Consider the following 20,096-nt stretch of genomic DNA (forward strand, 5'->3'; position numbering starts at 1 on the left):
ACTTTCATACTTTCTTACATTCATACTTTCTTACTTTCATACTTTCTTACTTTCTTACATTCATACTTTCTTACTTTCATACTTTCTTACTTTCTTTTGTATTAACTTACTTTCATATCTTATGTTATAAAGAGCATTACGCCCTACATTCCTCGAGTATTATTAGGGCTCGGTACCCTCTTTCCTCGAGTATTATTAGGGCTCGGTACCCTCTTTCCTCGAGTATTATTAGGGCTCGGTACCCTCTTTCCTCGAGTATTATTAGGGCTCGGTACCCTCTTTCCTCGAGTATTATTAGGGCTCGGTACCCTTCTTCCTCGAATATTAGTAGGGTTCGGTTCCCTAGTTCTCGAATATTAGTAGGGTTCGATTCCCTCTTCGTTACCATACCACCATACATCATACCTCGAGTATTATTAGGGCTCGGTACCCTTTTCGTAACCATACAACCATACATTATCATTTCTTTCTTTTATTATCTTTATCACGTTCATACACATAAACATACATATCATACTTACCTTACAAATAGCGTTACGACCTGACAGTACGTGCAATATCCGAAGATCGTTCACATACCATCAAGCAATCATTCATACATATCATATCATTCACATAAGGCATACACTTATCTCTTAGGATAAGCGTATTAACAAACATATTGAGTATGCACACAGCCCCGAAAACATAACACATAAATGGGGCTAGAAACTCACCTGAACACGGTTACGTTCTCCGTTGATCGTAATCCCTTTCTTCAGTTGTGCACGGCTGACTGTATAACAAGTATACATATCAATTTAACTATCACTACTTATAACATATTTCTAGTCTTAATTACTACCCACAACGAACGGGGGTCCGGGGGCAGCGCCCATGGTAGCGGGGTCTAGGGGCGGCAGCCCCTAGCAGGGTCCAAGGGGCAGAGCCCCTGGCTGGGGTCGAGCTGCCAGGTCAGCTTGGAAAAATTTTATTTCCATTAACTGTCTTAACACATTTTCCATTAGGTTTTTTAATTTATTTTCAAAACGAACTTCACTTCAGGCGAAGTTAAACCTCGGGCGAACTTGGCTTCAGGCGAAGTTAAACCTTAGGCGAACTTGGCTTCAGGCGAAGTTAAACCTTAGGCGAACTTGGCTTCAGGCGAAGTTAAACCTTAGGCGAAGTTACGCTTGAAGGCGAAGTTACACTTGAAGGCGAAGTTCATCAGGCGAACTTAATCTTGCAGGCGAAGTTATCGCGCTGCAGATCTGTTTGCCCATAAATCCTTCGTTTCTTAGCCAAATAACTCGATTTTGGTACCCACGGAATCGTATGATTGGCGCCTACAAATCCCAACCATCAAATCGGCCTAAAATCGACGTTTTAGGGGTCCGATTTGGGCAGTTTGGGTTTTGGGTCCGGTTAACCCATCCAATCCTAACCATTTTCAGTAATATTAGCTTTGGTGGATTTGTTCTTACCTTACCAACTCAGATCTATCAACAAAATCTCGGGTCTCGGCTTCGAATCTTGATCGGTTAGAATGTGTGTGTTTTGAGTGTGTGAAGAAAGAAGGTGGAAATGAAAGATTGGGTTTGGGATGGGATATTTATATCCCTCTAAGCCCACGGACCCGAGGCCCATTCTCATTTAACCCATCTTACGCAATCTAAGCCCAACTCCCTCCTTACTCGACATTAAATAATTAACAACGTGAAATCACTAAACATAACTTTCTTTATTTATAAATAAAATTTTAGGATGTTACAAAAGGCTAAGTGGCAAACGAAACAATTGAAGTCCTACACATCGAACCGGTTAATATTTGGAATAGCGAGTCACTGTTGAGTAGTACTACTGGGTTTGACAAACCCAACCCAACGCTAAACTCGACTGGAGGTCGAGCGGGTGTAATTTTGGCTAACACATACCATGGTCTGGATGACCTGGTGGCAAGGCACTTGATAAACAGTCAGCTTCGGTGTCGAACACTTAGTAATACTTGTTGTATAGGCTAGCTACCTATCGATATATAATTGATTTAACACTATCTGGTAACGCAAAACGCTGAACGCAAAACGCTCAACGCTTTATTTTATATAAACTTGTGAACTCACCAACCTTGTGTTGACACTTTTAGTATGTTATTCGCAGGTAGCCGAGGCGGGCGCGCGGTATAGGATCATGCATGGATTTTTTTTGAACATTCTGATATGCAAACATGTTTTTAACTATTATTACTTGGGTTTTTAAGGCGTCCTGCGTGACGTAACTTTTGTCTTTTGGTTTTTACGCTTCCGCGCTTATTTTCATTTAAACGTTTTTATGGTTTGATTATAACTAATGATTCCGATCCTGTTAGTTCACACCCTTTGACGATAAAACTCCGTTAGTGGATTTTAAGGGTGTGACACACCTCGTCATGTTTAGTTTGATAAATTACTCGTGCCTCGAAAAGGTTTAAAATCTATTCGTCGCGACTAAAGGACTTCTTATTTACTCGTGGGGCGTTGATTACGAGACATAAAACTTATTTAGTCGTGATGAGTAAATAATTAGTAAACATGCTCGTTACGGTTAGTTTATAAACATGTGCCAAGTTTTAACTGGTTATACAAAATACTCGTCACGACCAGTTTATAATACCTATTTTAAGAATTTTCTTGCAAATGACACGTAAAACCTGAAAAACGTTTTCATAAACGCTTAATTTGACAATTTTCCCATTAAATAATCATAACATAAAAAACTAACGGAATCTAACCTCGTTGATAAAAAACTTGTTGGGAGGTCGAAACTTATAACTGTTGTGGTGCATTTTAAAGTTTGATTTAACACCGATCAATGAAACAAAGTTTAAATTATTAAAATCTATATCCCTTAAAAGAATATATACTTAGATGAATAACGTAAATTTAATTACTAATAGTTATTCTATCACTAACCAGATGGATTAAACGTAAAATTAATTATGTGTAGTATAAATTAATGCCTAGAGTTGAAAAAAAAGTTTTTAAAAATTAACTTTAACATAATTTATAACAATTGCCCTCTTTTAAATCGAACTCCCGTGTCAATGGCCCGTTTTACGGATGCTCTAATCATCATTTTTTTCCTAGTGCTTTTCCCCGCGACACCATCTCATTTATTAATGTATGCCCATCAAAGATAATTCTCCCTTGATATATGTGTACTATTCGAACCGATAACTTAATTAACCACTTTCTTCAATCTTATGGCCAAGACCTTAAATAACATTTATACAAATAACCAACGTAATACAATGTCATGTAATCTTTCATTGTCAACGGTTGCCTTACATTCGTATATTAACCCCTTATTTTCAAAATCTTTCACTTACCTGAAGATTACATCCTTCAACATTTCCAAAGTTCCAAATACTTATGAAACTTAAAATGAATATGTTCGGCCCCGCCGCTTTTTCACCACCACACCTCCAAACCGCCTCCTTTGTTTCTATAGTCAAGAATGGTTTTACCAATGAATCACTATCAACCATCGAAAGCCTTTCACTAAATTTATTTTAGGAAAAACGGCAAACCTCTTCTTTTACTACATTCAGATCTGTCTCCCATACAAGTGTTTTTTTTTATTTAGCCCTAATTGAGGCGTTCATTATTAAAAGGCGTCATTTCAGCCCTTTCTTCAACTTGGCCAATAATGTTTGTATATCTATCACGGATAATAACCTAGGTCTTTGAAGAAAAGGTTCACTCAACTTGTTTGCATAGTACATAAAATCTCACTTTTTATTAAGTTGGCTCATTTTCCCATTTCCCATTTATTTATTTATTTATTTATTTATTTCAACGACCAACAAATATAGAATGCCTAAGTATTTCGTACGGGGTGACTCAATGGCAAAACGTCACCGCCAACTGACATAGCCCAGCCGTACGGAGCCCTTAAATGCCTCAAAGTTATCTTCAGTTCCGGAGAAAACTCACTCACCAAAAGGCTCACTGATGATAAAACCCAAACGCCTTCATGATTAAACTAAAGATAAGAAAGATTCTAGTTTTTTTTCATTAAGCATTCCATGTCCACTTAGTATTGTAAATTTCCCATTTATTAAAAGACCACGAATTATAGTTAGGCTAGTCTTTGATTATTTGTTTTTCTTATCACACAACTAAATATACACGTGTATGTAAAAGATTCCAAAAAACATAATAATATTTTCCTGGAGGGGGGCACATACTTTACTGGGCTATATTTGCTAGAGGGCCACTACCAGACACACCGACAAATAAACAACCATATGAAGATTTATTTATAACATTTTTACTCGTCATCATTTTTTTCTTTTAATTCTGCGGTTAAAAAAACTAAAATTAACACTTAATGAGATTAAATAAACGTACTAAAGAATATTACAAGAATGATTTTCTTTTTTATAAAACGATGTCCTTCAAACCTGAAATTGTTTGTTAAAATTAATAGAAAATCACGAGAGTAATTATTTTTTACGTAAATTTATAACATAAGTTTTTACCTTTATAAGGTAGCAAAAAACTATTTTACATACCTTTCAACTTTATGCTCGTGTATTAACATACATAAAAGATTCACAACTCGATTGCATACGTATTTTCTTTTTTTTTTGTTTAGTGCCTACTTTCTTCATGAATGTATTTATATTCGTGTATTCACTTTGTTACCTTTATGTACTTTGTATATTTTATAAAAGTCATAAGGTGTTCGGCAAAGTTGAAAGTTGTGAGGGGAGTAGGTTATAAGTTACACTTTTGGAACTTATAACTTATGAGAATAAGTTATAAGGAGGTGGAAATAAGGAATCCCAAACACCCCCTTAATCATTTTGTATACTACTAAGCATGTATAATGATGCGTGAATATGAAAAGAAACAGACGAGTAAACGTTCGGTATGAGATAAAAGAATAGATAATGGAATGAATCATATCTTTTTGTTGTTTGGTAGGTAAGAAAAGTTGCGTGAATGAAATTCAAGTGACAAAAAAACTCATACCTCCAAATTAAGAAAATCACCAAAACAAAAAATGGTAATGACGGTGGTGGTTACGGTGACCAAACATTCATTTTTTTATTCTTTCACAATGGTCCATTCCATTCCGATCGTAAATCTTACGTAGCAAACGCTACCTAACTTGTATAGATATATAAAAGATTATTTTTCTGATTTTCTTTATAATTAGAACTCATTTTAACATAATGTCTAGCCTATAAAACCAATTAAAATTTACCACTTTTAGTACTAAAAACTCTTCATAATATTAGGAGTGACCACCAAAATCCAGTGAGATCTTGAATTAAAACCGTACGTTGAAGATGATTGACATATTAGAAAGGTACGATGCTCATTTCATGAGAAGGGCATGTGAGTTGCCAGAGCACCATCTACATCTCAAATGGTCATATGCTGCCACCATCGACCCCTACCTGCATTGCATTTTGTAAGTTTATAGTTATATATATTCCACCAAAATTTGTGATCAGGTTATGGTTAAAAAATTCAACCGGCTAACAAAAAATAACCCACCAAAACAACACGATTTGCACCCTTAATAATACTTAACATAATAGCTTACTAACTAAACTAAATTAATATGAAAAACACAAAAACAACAAAATTATATCAAACGGGAAAAACAAGACGAAAATTAAAACAAAACTCTTTCCCACCATTCATGCTATAAACCTCTAAAACACTAATTTCCGTCGACTCCGGTACAACTTACATTCGCCAGAATATTCACCAAAATCTCGAATCACTTCACTTACCAAATCCTTGAATATCAATCGCTCGGTGTCCATATCACTTCCAAAGTATCGATCGGATAGTCGTCCCAATCTTTAACTTCAACAAGATCCTTCTTAAGAACAGAGCTAATCAATTCCACTAAACCATCACCACTGCCTGTGTTAATAATAACCATCTCTCGAATCCTCTGGAATTCATTCCAGATATGTTTTACTGAAGTTCGAGAGTCTTCTATCGACGTCTTCCATGGCGGCAACTGTCTGTTTCTATCCAGCATTTCGAATATTACGTCGAAGATGAGCTTTCTGTGGCGTTTGGAGACAGTTGATGTGGTATTGGAGTTGTAGAGCTGTTTTTTCGATTGAGAAGAAGACGGTGGAGTCATCTCGAAGGTGTTGTGATGCTCGAAGGATCTCTGAAATGTAAATGAAATCTGGGTCATCGGATATGAATTCTTCTTGTTCTGTTGGTGAGATTTTGGGGCTCCAGTTTTCCTCATAGAAATAACTGTTGATGTTGCTGTTTAAGAAAACAAATCCGATAAAGATAAATTTTCTTATTCACATATAGAATGCAAATATTTACAATTCTACCATAAACTGCTGCTGTTGTTCGAGCCAAATCGAGTCAAGCCGAGCCGGCTCGATTTATAACCGAGCCGAGCTTGAGCTCATATATTCAGCTCGATTAAGATTTCGAGCTCGAGCCGAGTCAACTCAATTGACTATCGAGCTCGAGCTGGCCTTGGCTCAGGCTCGGCTCGGCTCGTGAACAGCCCTACTCCTACATTATGCAGGAGTTTATTTTGATGGCAACAGCAAATGATATTATGTTTTTGACAGTGCTTAACTTTGACCAACTACTATAACCAACTAGATTATGACATGTCAACTAAGTGTCATGTGAACGTAAAAAAGGTTAGTTTTTTGTTTTAACTTTTTACTCTTTTAGATTATCTTTGAAATCAATGCTGTGTGAAGGAGACGACGACTCGTCCTTGTCAAATCCCGAGTCAAGTACCGACACTGGACTCGGTAAAACTGTCGCTGAACTCGGCTGTGACTCAGTGGTCTTGTTCATCTCCGCAATGCTATTTAGCAAGTTGCCACATCTCTCTAATAAACGCTTTCCGTCTCTACAATCCTCCCATCTGGACCTCTGTAATCAATACAAGTTAGTTTGAAACTTTTTAGCAATCAAAATATTATAACAAACAAAGTGGTAGGTAAACGGACAACAAGATGCTAAACAACCCTTTTTGAACAGCAAAGTTGATCTTACAATAAACGAGCCATTTGCATACCTCTGAATCGATTGTATCGATAGTTTCAATGCTTAACGGTTTCCGCTTGCTAATCGAGTCACAGCTTTTTAGGTTACTCTGGATTCGGTTAGGTGAAACGGTTCTAGATCTAATCGGACTTCTTCCACTACCGGAATTATTAAGAGATCTGTGTTGTTCGACTTTTGAGGTTAACGACCGCCATTGTTTCAGGTGAATGCTGGACTCATCAGAATACAAATCTCGATCATAGACGATGTTCTGGTGGCGGGAACCATTGGTTGAATGTAGAAGACCTTTGAGTTGCAAAACTTGTAGAATTTGTTTCAATGTGCTGAGATGGTTCAACTGTTGATCAATTTCTCTTATCTTCAATCTCTTGTCGAAACCTACATGCATTGATTCACTTTTGCTTTGCTTTTGTGATTGATTCGGTTGTTTCAGTTGAAAATTGTTGCAGTCGATGTGTTTCGCAATGACACCTGGATGGCCGTTCTCATTCTCCGCTGGAGATGATTGAGCCGCCACCACCGGCTTACCTGGTTCTTGAGAAAACTCCGGCGACTCACCGACATCCTGTAAATCACTTTCATATCGTAAGTATTGTTATAATTGATATCTTAGTAACCACTATACACAAACATACGGTCACATTTCCCAATTACATTACATTACATTAATTACCGCCCCTTATTAATTAGCAGAAAACATAGCACTTACAGCGGAAGAATTGAGGCGTTTTGGGGAATGAATGCGTTTACGCGACAAAATTTGTTGCCGGTTGAAGATCTGAAGGAAGCTAGACACGCAACCAATTTGTTTCTCGTCATTCTGTCGGTGAACTAGTCCCGCCATTCTTTACCTAGTTGAATTCGAAAATATTTTTTTTAAAATGAAGTTACGAGCTGAATATTTTTTACTTATCAACGTTAAAAAAAATGTTTATTAATGTAGGTAAAACCCTTTTTAGTTTTTACTCTCCTACGCACCCGTTAAACGTTTGTCACGCCACTCTTTACCTAGTTGTGGAACCATATGAAATTTATAACAAACTAGTGATTACCCGCGCGTTGTGCGGTAAAATCGTTCGGTAAAACTCAGGTGTCACAAAGATGAGTCAATGCGAATTTAGTCAATATTAGTTACGTTCGTTATGGTATTGAAACTAAAACAAATTGAAAACAAAAAATAAATATAAAAATTGAGGTATGCCAATGGGGTGCCTTCGGTTGGTCCCGGACGACAGCAGCGAGTCAACGCAAATTTAGTCAGTAATTGCTATATTCGTTATGGTATTGGAACTAAAAGCGTTCGTTACGGTATTGAAACTAAAACAAATTAAAAAAAATAAATATAAAACTTGAGGTATGCCAATGGGGGGGGGGGGGGGGCATCGGTTGGTCCGGGAAGACAACAGCGAGTCAACACAAATCTAGTCGGTAATTGCTATATTCGTTATGGTATTGGAACTAAAACAAAATTAAAACAAAAAATAAAAATATAGGTGAGCCACTTGTTGGGTGATGTTAGTCAGGCCTAAACGCTGAGACAATGACTCAACGACACTCGTATAGCATATTATAATTTTTTTGTTAACAAATTTAAAACAATGTTTATTCGGTCGGTAAACCCGGTTGTTGGTAAAACTCGGCCGTTACAACGGCGAGTCGACTCATATTCGAGAGTTGTGGTGGTGAGTCGGTAAAACCGGGGCACTGGTAAAGATCCGAGTTTCTCGGCGGTGGCTCAACACGATTGTCGATTTCGTTTACATTTTTTACGGCAACGGAACTAAAATAAAGTTTGGTAAAAACCGGGCGTGGGTAAAACCTGAGTGTTGTCGGTACTGGACGTTGTGCGGTGTGTCAGTAAAACCCGAACATTATCAAGCCCGGACATTGTGGCGGTGAGACGACACGAATTCGGTAAAATAAAAAACAAAATGTTTGTACGAATCTAAAAAAATCAGTTGATAAAACTTAGACGTTTTAAAAGTTTGATTTATAATAATCTTATTGTAAATGCTTTTAACTTATGTTTATAAAAATATCTCAATAATAACACAAATGGAAACAAAAAATTGAAAAAATATATTTTTGCCCCTTGCTGAGAATCTATGGCGCCCAATAATGACGAAAAAAAAATGTTGAAGTAAAATACCTTTTGCCTCTGCCGAGAACCGAACCCGGGCAAAACATGGAAAGATCAACTTTCATACAACAACTCCAAGCCAATGGACCAAAGCTGAATTTTATGTTTCAGTTTCACCAGTATCTTATATATATATGAAGTCTTGGAACTTATATCAACTTTGTGACACCAACTTTCTCATTTACTCTATACTAGGTTTTCTACCCGGCGCGTTGCGCCAGGCCGAGCATGTTACTTTACCAAAATGTTAGAACATGCAAGCGTGTACAAAAGCATACCATTGCGTTTCTTTATGTTTGGTACACAATTACAAAACTGGTAACATAGCTCTAGGGTAGCATTTTACATCCTTTTAACTCCCAACATATAGATTACAAAATTAGTTATGAAGTTATCTAATATGCCTACGACTTGAACCAGCGTGGGGGCTGGTTGTCCGAATTGGTTATCATACCAGTACAGTACTCGCTAGAAGAATGACAAGTTCATCGAGCAGCCCCAAAATAACTTGAGCTGATATTGTTAAGTTATTTGAGTCAACTTTCTCTTCCATCACCTAAATATATAGTAAAGGCAACATCACTTGTTTAACATACTAAATGGAAAATGGATATTAAACTACATGTAAATATTCATTTGTGTATATTAATCGTCTGTCAAATTGCATTGAAATAGAAAAAAAATGAAATTAAGTGAATAACCTTCAAACTTTACAGACATCAGGTTGCAAAGATCCAAGTCTAAAATTTTCCTCTTGGCAAGACTGATCATAACATCTGACAGAAGAAGCTCTACTACACCTTTCAGCAACACTTGTTGGCATAACCTATTATACATGTGATCCATTCAAATATTTACAAACAACTTTTTTGATTAAAAGTACTAAAAATAGTGTTATTAAAATAATTAGTGTACTCTTAAAACAATTGTCCCTTTTAGTATGTATCTTAAGTTAAACCTTTTGTCTTTTCAAAATGGATAGTTAAAAATACCTAATATTAACATTTTAACCTTATCAAATAACTAATATGTATACAGTAAATATTAACATTTTAACCTTATCAAATAACTAATGCCGGTACAGTAAGGTTCTCGCTAGAAAAATAAGGTGTAATTTTGACTCATTCACTTAAATATGGGTTCGATAGAAGAATACTGGTATCACACCCACGTTTTGAATATGTTGTTTTATTATAAGATATGCAAATGTCAACACTCGTTTACTAATTTATATTTTAGGTTTATTGTAGTAACCATAACAAACCTAATCGATGTCGACCGAATTTGTGTTGATGAACCGCCGCGATGCCTCATGTTTTGTTACATAGTTATATTTAGTAGAGTAATTCATATTAAATTTCAAGAAAAAAAGTAAAAATAATGTGTGGTTGCCAACCCGGCCCGCGTTTACCCGAATTAAGGCTGGCACGTTTCAACACGAGCCAACCTAGCCTATTCCAACCCACTTGACCTGCTCATTTTACCACCTATAAACCGAAATGAAGACAGTAAGTTGCATACCTTGCAGGATTTCTTTTTTTTTTCCTGGGCCAAGCTAACCTCCACTGCTCAAGAATCTGTTCGAGTTATAAGCATAGTTAACAACATATTGATGATCTTTATTGATAGATTGATACTAAAAACACTATGCGGCAAAATAACCGATAACTTTTTAATGCGGTTCATAACAGGTTATTGTTTAATATGGTTGGGTCACTTTCGTCTTTCTGCTTTCCAGTCAAACGGGTCATTTTATATGCAGGTCGATACCAATAGTATGCTGCGTGGGTTAAAAAGGATTGATTTTAATGCAAATCAAAAAGGTTTATATTTCAGTATTAAAAGGGGTCATTTTTGTTTGCTAGAATGTTGCTAAGTGGTATGGTTGCAGCCCTCGGTTTAGCAACCTTGTGTTTCATTATTGAAATAAAATAGTTAGTGTAAGCTTCAAATAATAATCGCAACACCACTAAGTGAAATCCTAATCAACTGTACACATCAGTTACCACAACTGTCACACTTAGATAAACCACATTTCAGAAGAAAAAACCAACCCTAATAATAGGTTTTAGTTACATTGCCAAACCAAGTTATATTGCCAAACCAAGAATAACACGCATAAACAAAACTTCAAGATGCTGTTTATATAACATTCAAAATCGTGTGTTATAAATTAAAAAGCAAAAGTTTCACCTGAAGTTAAGTCATAACATATAGCTTCTCAACCTCCCTGACGGATCTCATTCCTATTAATCGGTTGTTATGCTCTAGGTTTCTTAACCTTCTGGTACCGATCCATCTATCACATCACCAACAACCTAAGGACTCATTGATGCTGAAATTTAGCTGGCGTTTCAAATATTTTGAATTTGATAAGCTTCTGTTCTAACTCGTTTCGTCCATCCAATCTACTCAACACAAGGAATTAGAAATTAAACAACCGCAAACACTTATATATTTTATCGAAGTGACCATAACAGTGTGTTAAAACTTACCCACCCTGTGTCACTTTCAATATGATGCGCTTTCGTTAACAGTTTTCCTGGAAAAATAATCCAACAAAATAACAAACGTTAGGATTTAAACTCACTAAACGTCTAATTTTAAAAACGACAAAGCATTCAAAATCGAACACAACAAACCAAACAGGCTCAGATATGTATATCAGGGATTGAGGCAAAGACGATTTGGGTTATGGGATGGCTGCAAATTCACGGTTGCATAAACGGTAACAATGCCATCCAGAAATTGCCCCGGCAAACCACAACTCGGATTATCGATATCTCATTAAATTAAAGTAATCATCATAGCCTGCACGTAAACTCATACGATATATAAATGATTATAACAAAAATTCCCCTGTTTCTGGAACGAAACTCATGTGGACCGCAACTTAAAAGAAGCCGCTGTTGCTATTGATCGTCATCAACAACAGCAGAACCCCAAAGTAACACCTTAGCAAAAGCATAAATTGAGTGCCAAGAAACCTAATAATTAGAGTTATTATTATTGTAGATAGTTTAAAACCCATGGGTTGGTGCCACATAACATGTCTGTACAAAGCTTACAAAGCAACCGTCAATTATGGAAAAACCCTAATTTTATAGGTTTTGATGTTAACCTTTCAGCAAAATGAAAACCAATAATAAAATGTTACATATCAGAGAAGCACGTGCATAGAAAGCTTCTAATCTCAAGGGGTAACCACTCCCAGCCACCACCACGACATCGTCGCCACCTAGGGGTTCCACAGAAAACCTGGCAGCGGTCAACGATGATGAACATGGAGCGGCTAACTCAGACCACAGTAGGTTTCAGTCATCGCTTCAGCAAACCACCACCACACAACCGCCACCTATGGTTCCGGTAGGGAACCCGGCAACAATCGGTAGAAAACTGGTTCAACTGAAGCATAATCAGGATATCTATTGAGTTACAAAGAAGAGCAGATAGGATCAAGAACAATTTTAGGGTCAGTTGATTGCTTTTCTAAAAAGCTAATTGTATAGCATCGATGAGACAGAGCGTAAGCCATAGATGGACAACGACGATTGGCTAAACTAAAGGTCCACTAGGAGTTCTCTGGCGCCAAACTTGTTATTTACTATAGATATATAATTAGCAATACAATACCATGTGAAATTGAATTAAAAAACAAGAAGCCGATACTCATATGAAATTCCTATAATGGCGTGATAATACATGAAATCGAAATATGTAACATGATTTCAGAAGTTAATATTGATTAAAGCCATTCATAGTCACTGTTCATGTGGCAATTTCATATGCGTCTACTCTATACTCCAGCATTGACTCAAAATTCTTGATGTGGGCCTAAGTGTTGAAGACCTGGCTATTATATTTCTGGAGGCCTAAGATCGCACTACAAAAGGTGGCCCACGAAAACGGGCATAACTTGGCCAACGAAGCTCCGTTTCAGGCCCATTACCAGTCAAATCGAAGCTTGAGACGAGAAGCACGTTATGGCAAACTGCCTACGACGGTTTAGCACTTTTTATGTTTATGTTTTTTCAGCACTTTTTATGTTTGGCCCATGGCCTTTTTTAGGCCCATTTCGTATTAGAACCTTTATTTATATGCTGGTTATGTAATTTGGAGAGACAGACTTTAATTTTAATAATAATCATTTTTCTCTTCATTTTCCCTAACCTTTGGGTGAGTTTTGGGGGTTTTTGGAAGTTCATCAAGGGTATTCTTTGAATCAACGTGATTCGATCTTCATTATCGTATTACCGCCGCATCAATTCTTCAAAGTAAATGATGTGCAAAACATCAAATTGAAAATATTGAATATTGCGTGTATATTGCGTGTATATTGATTGATGATTTTGAGAACATGATTACTAGTAATTTAAAGAAAAATGTAGTTTCGGGACTAAGTTATAATATAAAGGAAACGAAAAAAATAAAAGAAAGATTGATATCAGAATTATTTTCTCTTAGTTCCCTAAGATTGGAGAAATTGGAGAAAAAAACTGTAAATGTCCAACTTGTTTGATAATGATTGCTGTTGTTTTGCGCAGAGGGGCTTTGTGAATATATCCGCTATTTGTGTTAAAATATGTAGTGCATTCTTTCAATTTGTATCCAAAGATATACGTGGGCTTATAAATATTTATTTGTATTTAGCATATGGTCTCGTGCTAATTAATGGGCCTGGTGGAACTACGAGAGATAGGGGCTTGTGGCAGATCATGGGCTTAAGTTTGGTGTTTACATATGATCATCATATTGTCTACGTAATTCAACAATTAAGGGTTCTATCGGTCAACATAAAGGGGTCGATCTACATGATCTTCTAATCACATTCATACTCACCGTCTGGCTTTTATCTTGTTTGTTCTCTCCTGTTCAATCTTGGATTTGAGTGTTTAACGTTCATCACATTGATGTTCCGATTGTTTATATGAGTGAATTCGAGATACTTTCTTACATCAAGTCGTTACAGTTTCCTCGGTTGAGATTCATATCATACGCTAAGGTTTGAGTCTTTATTTAGTGTTCTTGAGAGTTTTGTTACTAGATCGTTGAGATGATGATTATTAGTTTGTATTTGGTTTGGATTGTATATCTAATTGGTTTCATATCAAGAATATTCAATAAAAGTATAGTTTTCTGACAATTTAACACGTGGTATCATATATGCAAGAATTCAATCCGTTCTATCACAATATTATAATCCATTTCAACATGTTATTGTAACACCCCGGTCCGGTTAGGACTGACGTGTCACTCGATACGGTAAATTAGAGTCCGAATTAAAGTTTATTAATTACCAAATCAAACATCTAATAAAATTTGCTTACAATAAACAAAATCTTAACTTTAAATCACATCTTTGAACAATTCATTTCACTCATCCTTCAGCCCGGTTCCCTAGAGTACATGCAACAAATAAAAGGAAAAAAAAACATTGTTGAGCAAAAAACTGCCCAATAACAAAGAAAACAATAGCAATAATAATATAAAAATAATAACTACAATTTACGCTGAACAATCGATGATAAAATAACCAAGTGACAGTAAAACGATGACATACGTTGATCGATCAATGACTATGTAATGATAAGATGACATACGCTAAACGCTGAACGATCACTTATGAATCAATACAATAATAATCTACTATGGAAATACACATGTGAGCCAGTATCAGTATCAGTAACAGTAACAGTAACAGTACAACATGTACATTAGCCGTAGACTATTGCTCCAATTAGGGGTGAGCAAGATAAGGGTCAGACCCTTGAAACCCGGTTATCCAACTCGTAAAACCTTTAATTAGACCCGAATATATAATTTGGGTCGGGTTAAGGGTATTTAAATTTCGCTTTAAAGGGTAAAGGGTTTCAAAGGTCCAACCCTTTTTCAAACCCTTGACCTGTTTACTAGTTTCTAGATAGATATACATCAGGCTCACGATTAATCAGAAATTTAGGGGAGATTTGTATTTCATATATGATTTGGATAAAATAAAAATAGGCTTTGCATCAAATACAAATAATTACTGTATTTGTATATATGATTACTCTACTTGATTCTCATAATTAACATGATAATTTCATTTGTACTTTAACTTTCACCAATAAAAATACATGACCATACTACTGATTTGAAACATATATATGGGAATCACTGAATTGTTTACTGTGTGTAATTTGTGAATGGGCATATTATTTGCATCAGTTCAAATGGTTGATAAACTTTCGAAGTTAGACTTTACTATGTTATTAAATGAAAGTATAATTGTTTTAGGATTCATATATTAAAGTCATATATGGGATATGCAACTAGTAAATGTATAGAAGAAGATGTGATTACTGCCTTAAAGAGTAAATAGTTGGACCTTGAAACCCTTATTTATACCCGACCCTTTATTGTTTAGAGGGTAGGGTCTCGGGTCCACGTTTCTTCATAAAAGGGTAATACTTTCTTATCTTTACTTTTTAAAGGCATGTAGCCGTATAAATTTCACATATATTATAGGGGCCTGACACCTTGTATCCTTCACATATGTTATTAGGGTTTACCACCCTATAACATTTACATATAATATAAGGATTTGTCACCCTGTAACCTTCACACATATTAGAAGGGTCTGCTACCCCGTAACATTCACATGTATTAGAAGGGTCTGCTACCCTATCATAACCATACGTGCATTTAATATATAAACATATACACTTAACTAATTAAAACAAGTCTATTGACTTATCACTTACGAGTATGTACACAACCCCAAAATATTTTAAAATGAAGGGGGGACTAGAAACCCACCTGGGTCCTTAGGTATTCAGAGTTAATTGTAATCCCTTTCTTTAATTGAGCACGACTAATTGTTTAACATATACATGCATTAATTAACCGCAATACTGACTAATATAACGAACTAAGTTTGCATTCTAAGTTAACCTAGTTAAGGAGGTTAACTAAGCTTACTTGATAAACTAGACTTTATAAATCAGTCTTATTGATCTAGCGCGGTATCCTTAACTAACGAAAGTTGCTAATTAAACTTAAGCGAGCTAACAGGGTTAGCTAAGTTAACTAGATAACGAACCATGTTAATTAGATCCATCTAACTTCTATCTAAGTTAACTGTAGTTAACTAGAATTAACAAAATACTTATTAAATTTTTATTATTTATTATTTATATGTTGTTTTATAAACTTTAACAGGGTTAACCATGACTTTTAGTTTACCAACTTAACAGGTTTAGTTAACGAGACTCAAAGGGATTGAAGAGGTTGATTAGTTCGGTTTATTTTATTTGGGTCAACTTGGTTAACTTGGATTAGTCTAGGCAGGCCCACAAGTAACTAAGTTAATTATCTCAAGCCCAAGTACTAGGCATAATACCGTAGTCAAGGCCCAAACAAGTTGTAGTTGTAACTGGGCTTTCATCCAGGCTCAATGTTCGCTATTCGGGTTAGTAGTTCGGAAATTAGTGTTCGGATCTGGTCATGAGTATTCGCTTAAACACACAAAAAAAGCAAGGTTTCGCTAGAAGCGAACCTCGAACCCCAAATCCCTTGGATCACAACCCAACATCTTATCCATTCCACCATCAACATCCTTATCTTATCAGTTCCATTTCTTATCCTCGTATATTCACTTTCTTGTTGCCCCTTATTGTTTTCTTTCGTTCCTTACTCAAGAACTTAAAATAATTCTTGAAACTAATTATATAAATAGTCAAAGTCATAACCTTAGAACTTTATGAAACCAAATGTCTCAATTATACTTTTATAATACCAAGTTCATAAACAATCCCATTTCGGATTCATATTTGATGATCAAATTTTTTTTAAAGAATTTGATATGGGACTTTCTATGATCAAAAAACTTTATTTGAATATGAATATTTTCCGGTTACTTTAAAGTTTAATTCTAAACTATAGATGTTCGTTTTATATATGTTTTCTTGTTAACTTTGAGTTATTAACATTTTAGGATTATAAGTCTATACATTTTAAAGTTAAAAGTTTTGAATTAGTAATATTTTTTAGTTTTAGAAATTTGAAATTAAAAACTTTGTACGAAACCAAACCAAGTTCAAGCATGAAAATAGTTTGTCAAAATTCAATCAGTTCGGTTAAGCTCGCTTTCAAACCAAACCAAGTATGAGCAAGTCTACGTTTGGTTTGGCTCAATTCACGAACATGGGTTGTGCACTTTGCATTATTGAGTTCAACGAACGACCCTTTTTGTAACAATTCGGATTTTTCCATTTATCATTTTGTATCCGTTACCCGACCCGTTTCTATGTTCGGATAATTTTATCAATAAAACGTTGCATTTATCGAGTTATTATTATTTTATTATAATTTATTATATATATTTAATTATCTATAATAACTATCAGATGCATACAAATTACTCCCTCAACCATCGTTTAACCTCATTATGTTTCCTCATCTATAGTTTAGGCACCAATGTGCAAATCTGCCAAATTATTATACAAAACCCGTTACCCAAACCCGTAAACCCATGATCCAACTCGTAACCCATGCCCATTCTGTTTCTTGAGCCTTAATCTTCATTATAATCATGGAATCGATCATGTAAAATCGTTCACCAAGTCTAAACGATCTCACCGACACCTCTAATTAGGAAATTAAGATCGTTTGATACTTATTGACTTATATTACAAACTGGCTATATCACATTAGGGTTTTATCAATTAGAAGTTATAATAACACAATTACTTGCGTCTGCACGCAGCAAGATACATCGCGAATGAAAACCCCTTAACCAGTTACGTTATTTTTACCTTTTGATAACTGCACTTGATCTTGTTCTTGTCGGCCATATATTGTTGGTGCATAATGTCAGTAGTTCATAGTCTAGTGTCTGTAATCGAGTCTGTAATGTTTAATTATGTTTTGTATGTTTAAGCGAAGTTACTGACAAGTTCGCTTAACAGGCGAACTTGTTAGTCAAGCGAAGTTATGGACAACTTCGCCTGAACATGCCAGGCGAAGTTGTCGTGTATTTATAGTTCTAGTTTACGGCTTGGTTTGAGTTAGTCGTTTAAGTTCGTTTCAGTAGTTCGAGTTCATTGTAACGTGAGGACGAGAGTCTGTAACAGTGATATTACGTCACGTGTTTGAGTTATAATATATAACGTGTGTTCGGTTATTCGTGTGTTTGTTTGGTTTGTGTTCTATACTCGTAACGATCTACGCAGGGATTTCACACCTGAGTAGACCGATATATCTCGTGCGATCCGTCCAGGGAACCTACAATTGGTATCAAAGCATTTGCTCGATTGTGTGGTTCGGGATATTCACGCGGGTGTAGAAATTGTCCCGTTTCGACTATTCGCGGGACGTGTTTTCTGTGTTTTTGAGTCAATCTTACCTCCTACCATCGTATTCAAGCCTTTGCACCGTCAAAAACCTCGTAAAATCCAGATTTCAGATCTGCAAAAACGTCCGTGTTCATCAGGCGAAGTTGCCGTCAGGATACGTAGGGTTTCGGCGAAGATATAAGGTTAAGCGAAGTTATCCACAACTTCGCCTACCTTCTCAAGTTCGCCTAACTCAGCGAAGTTCTCTACAACTCCGCCTACCTCCTAAGTTCGCTTACCTTAAGCGAAGTTAATCATCAGCGAAGTTCTTCAGTGAAGTTAATCAGCGGCGAAGTTAAGGCTTAAGCGAAGTTATCCGTAACTTCGCCTACAGTACTTTTCAGAAAATTTTTTGATTTTTTTCGGATTTCTTACTTTTCGGGAAAGATGTCGTCGATTAACATCTCTGAGTTAGTGAAGATGGAAGTTGAAGCGGGGTCAGCTACTAAGGCCCCAAGGTTGCTGAAGGGAACCGATTTCGTTGCATGGAAGGATCGGTTCATACAATATGTCAAGTACCAGGATGCGAAGATGTGGGTATGCATCCAGGATGGTTATATTCCACCAGTTATGGAGTATGAAGGTCGTGATCAAATCAAAAAGTATAGCAAAATGGAAGACGAAGAGAAAAAGATGTATGAGGCCGAGAGCAAGGCTCATGCTGCTATTACTATGGCTCTTACACAAGAGATCCTTCATACGTTTAGAAAGTACACGTCAGCACGAGAGCTTTGGGAAGCTCTTGAGAACAGATTTGAAGGGAATGTAGGAATCCGTGCTTCAAAGATAAAATTGCTCAAAACCCAGTTCTCAGTCTTCAAGTATTTGAAGAATGAATCTTTAGATGATATTATCACTCGATATTACCATCTGATGACTGAATTGAGCAACTATTCAATTTCCTACCGAGAAGAAGAAATAGTTGAGAAGCTTCTAGATGCTCTCCCACCAAAATGGGAGATGTACACTGTGCTGATGAGGGAAGACAAAGAGTTTCCAACATATGATCTAGAAACTGCAGTCAACAAGCTCAGAACCTTTGAGCTTAACATGGTCAGAAAAGAGACACCTATGGATCAGGTTCAAGATCCAGGTATGTATGGAGCTAAAGTCAACACTAGCTCAGGATCGAAGACTGAATCTGCTGCCTACTACTCGAAGGGAGAGTCGGGCGCAAACTCATCACATGAGGGTCATGTGTCAGTCAACACAAATGGTGATGTTTGCTATGTAGCAGGTGGATCGAGTGGTTCTCAACCCCAGGTAAGCAAGAGTAGTTGCTCTCCAAGTACTCCCAGCAACAACTACTCCAAGATGCCTATGAGTGTCAAGTCTGCTGAAGAGCAGTTTGGTCTCTATGCTTCTTTTATTGCTTCCTATGAGAACTACATTCAAGGGAAGGTTGTTGATCCAGCTATGTTGGATGAAGACTATGACCAGATTGATGCGGATGATCTGGAGGAAATGGATCTGCAATGGCAGATGGCCATGATTGTAAGAAGAGTGAAGCGTTTTATGAGGAAGACCGGAAGAAAGTTTGTC

The 20,096-nt window shown here is 36.3% G+C and overlaps 1 pseudogene across 1 annotated transcript; it reads right to left on the bottom strand.

The window, feature by feature from the left end:
• Positions 1 to 5,564: 5,564 nt before the first annotated feature.
• On the bottom strand, positions 5,565 to 7,884 carry LOC143634545 (protein LONGIFOLIA 1-like; annotated as a pseudogene). The gene is made up of 4 exons (XR_013153876.1): positions 7,750 to 7,884; positions 7,051 to 7,605; positions 6,691 to 6,905; positions 5,565 to 6,254 (listed from the first exon to the last, which is right to left on the bottom strand). The product of XR_013153876.1 is annotated as a protein LONGIFOLIA 1-like (transcript).
• Positions 7,885 to 20,096: the final 12,212 nt, after the last annotated feature.

Source organism: Bidens hawaiensis, unplaced genomic scaffold (assembly GCF_021521415.1).
Source record: "Bidens hawaiensis isolate Kalapana, Puna unplaced genomic scaffold, B.hawaiensis_p1.1 tig00007117_1, whole genome shotgun sequence".
NCBI lineage: Eukaryota > Viridiplantae > Streptophyta > Magnoliopsida > Asterales > Asteraceae > Bidens > Bidens hawaiensis.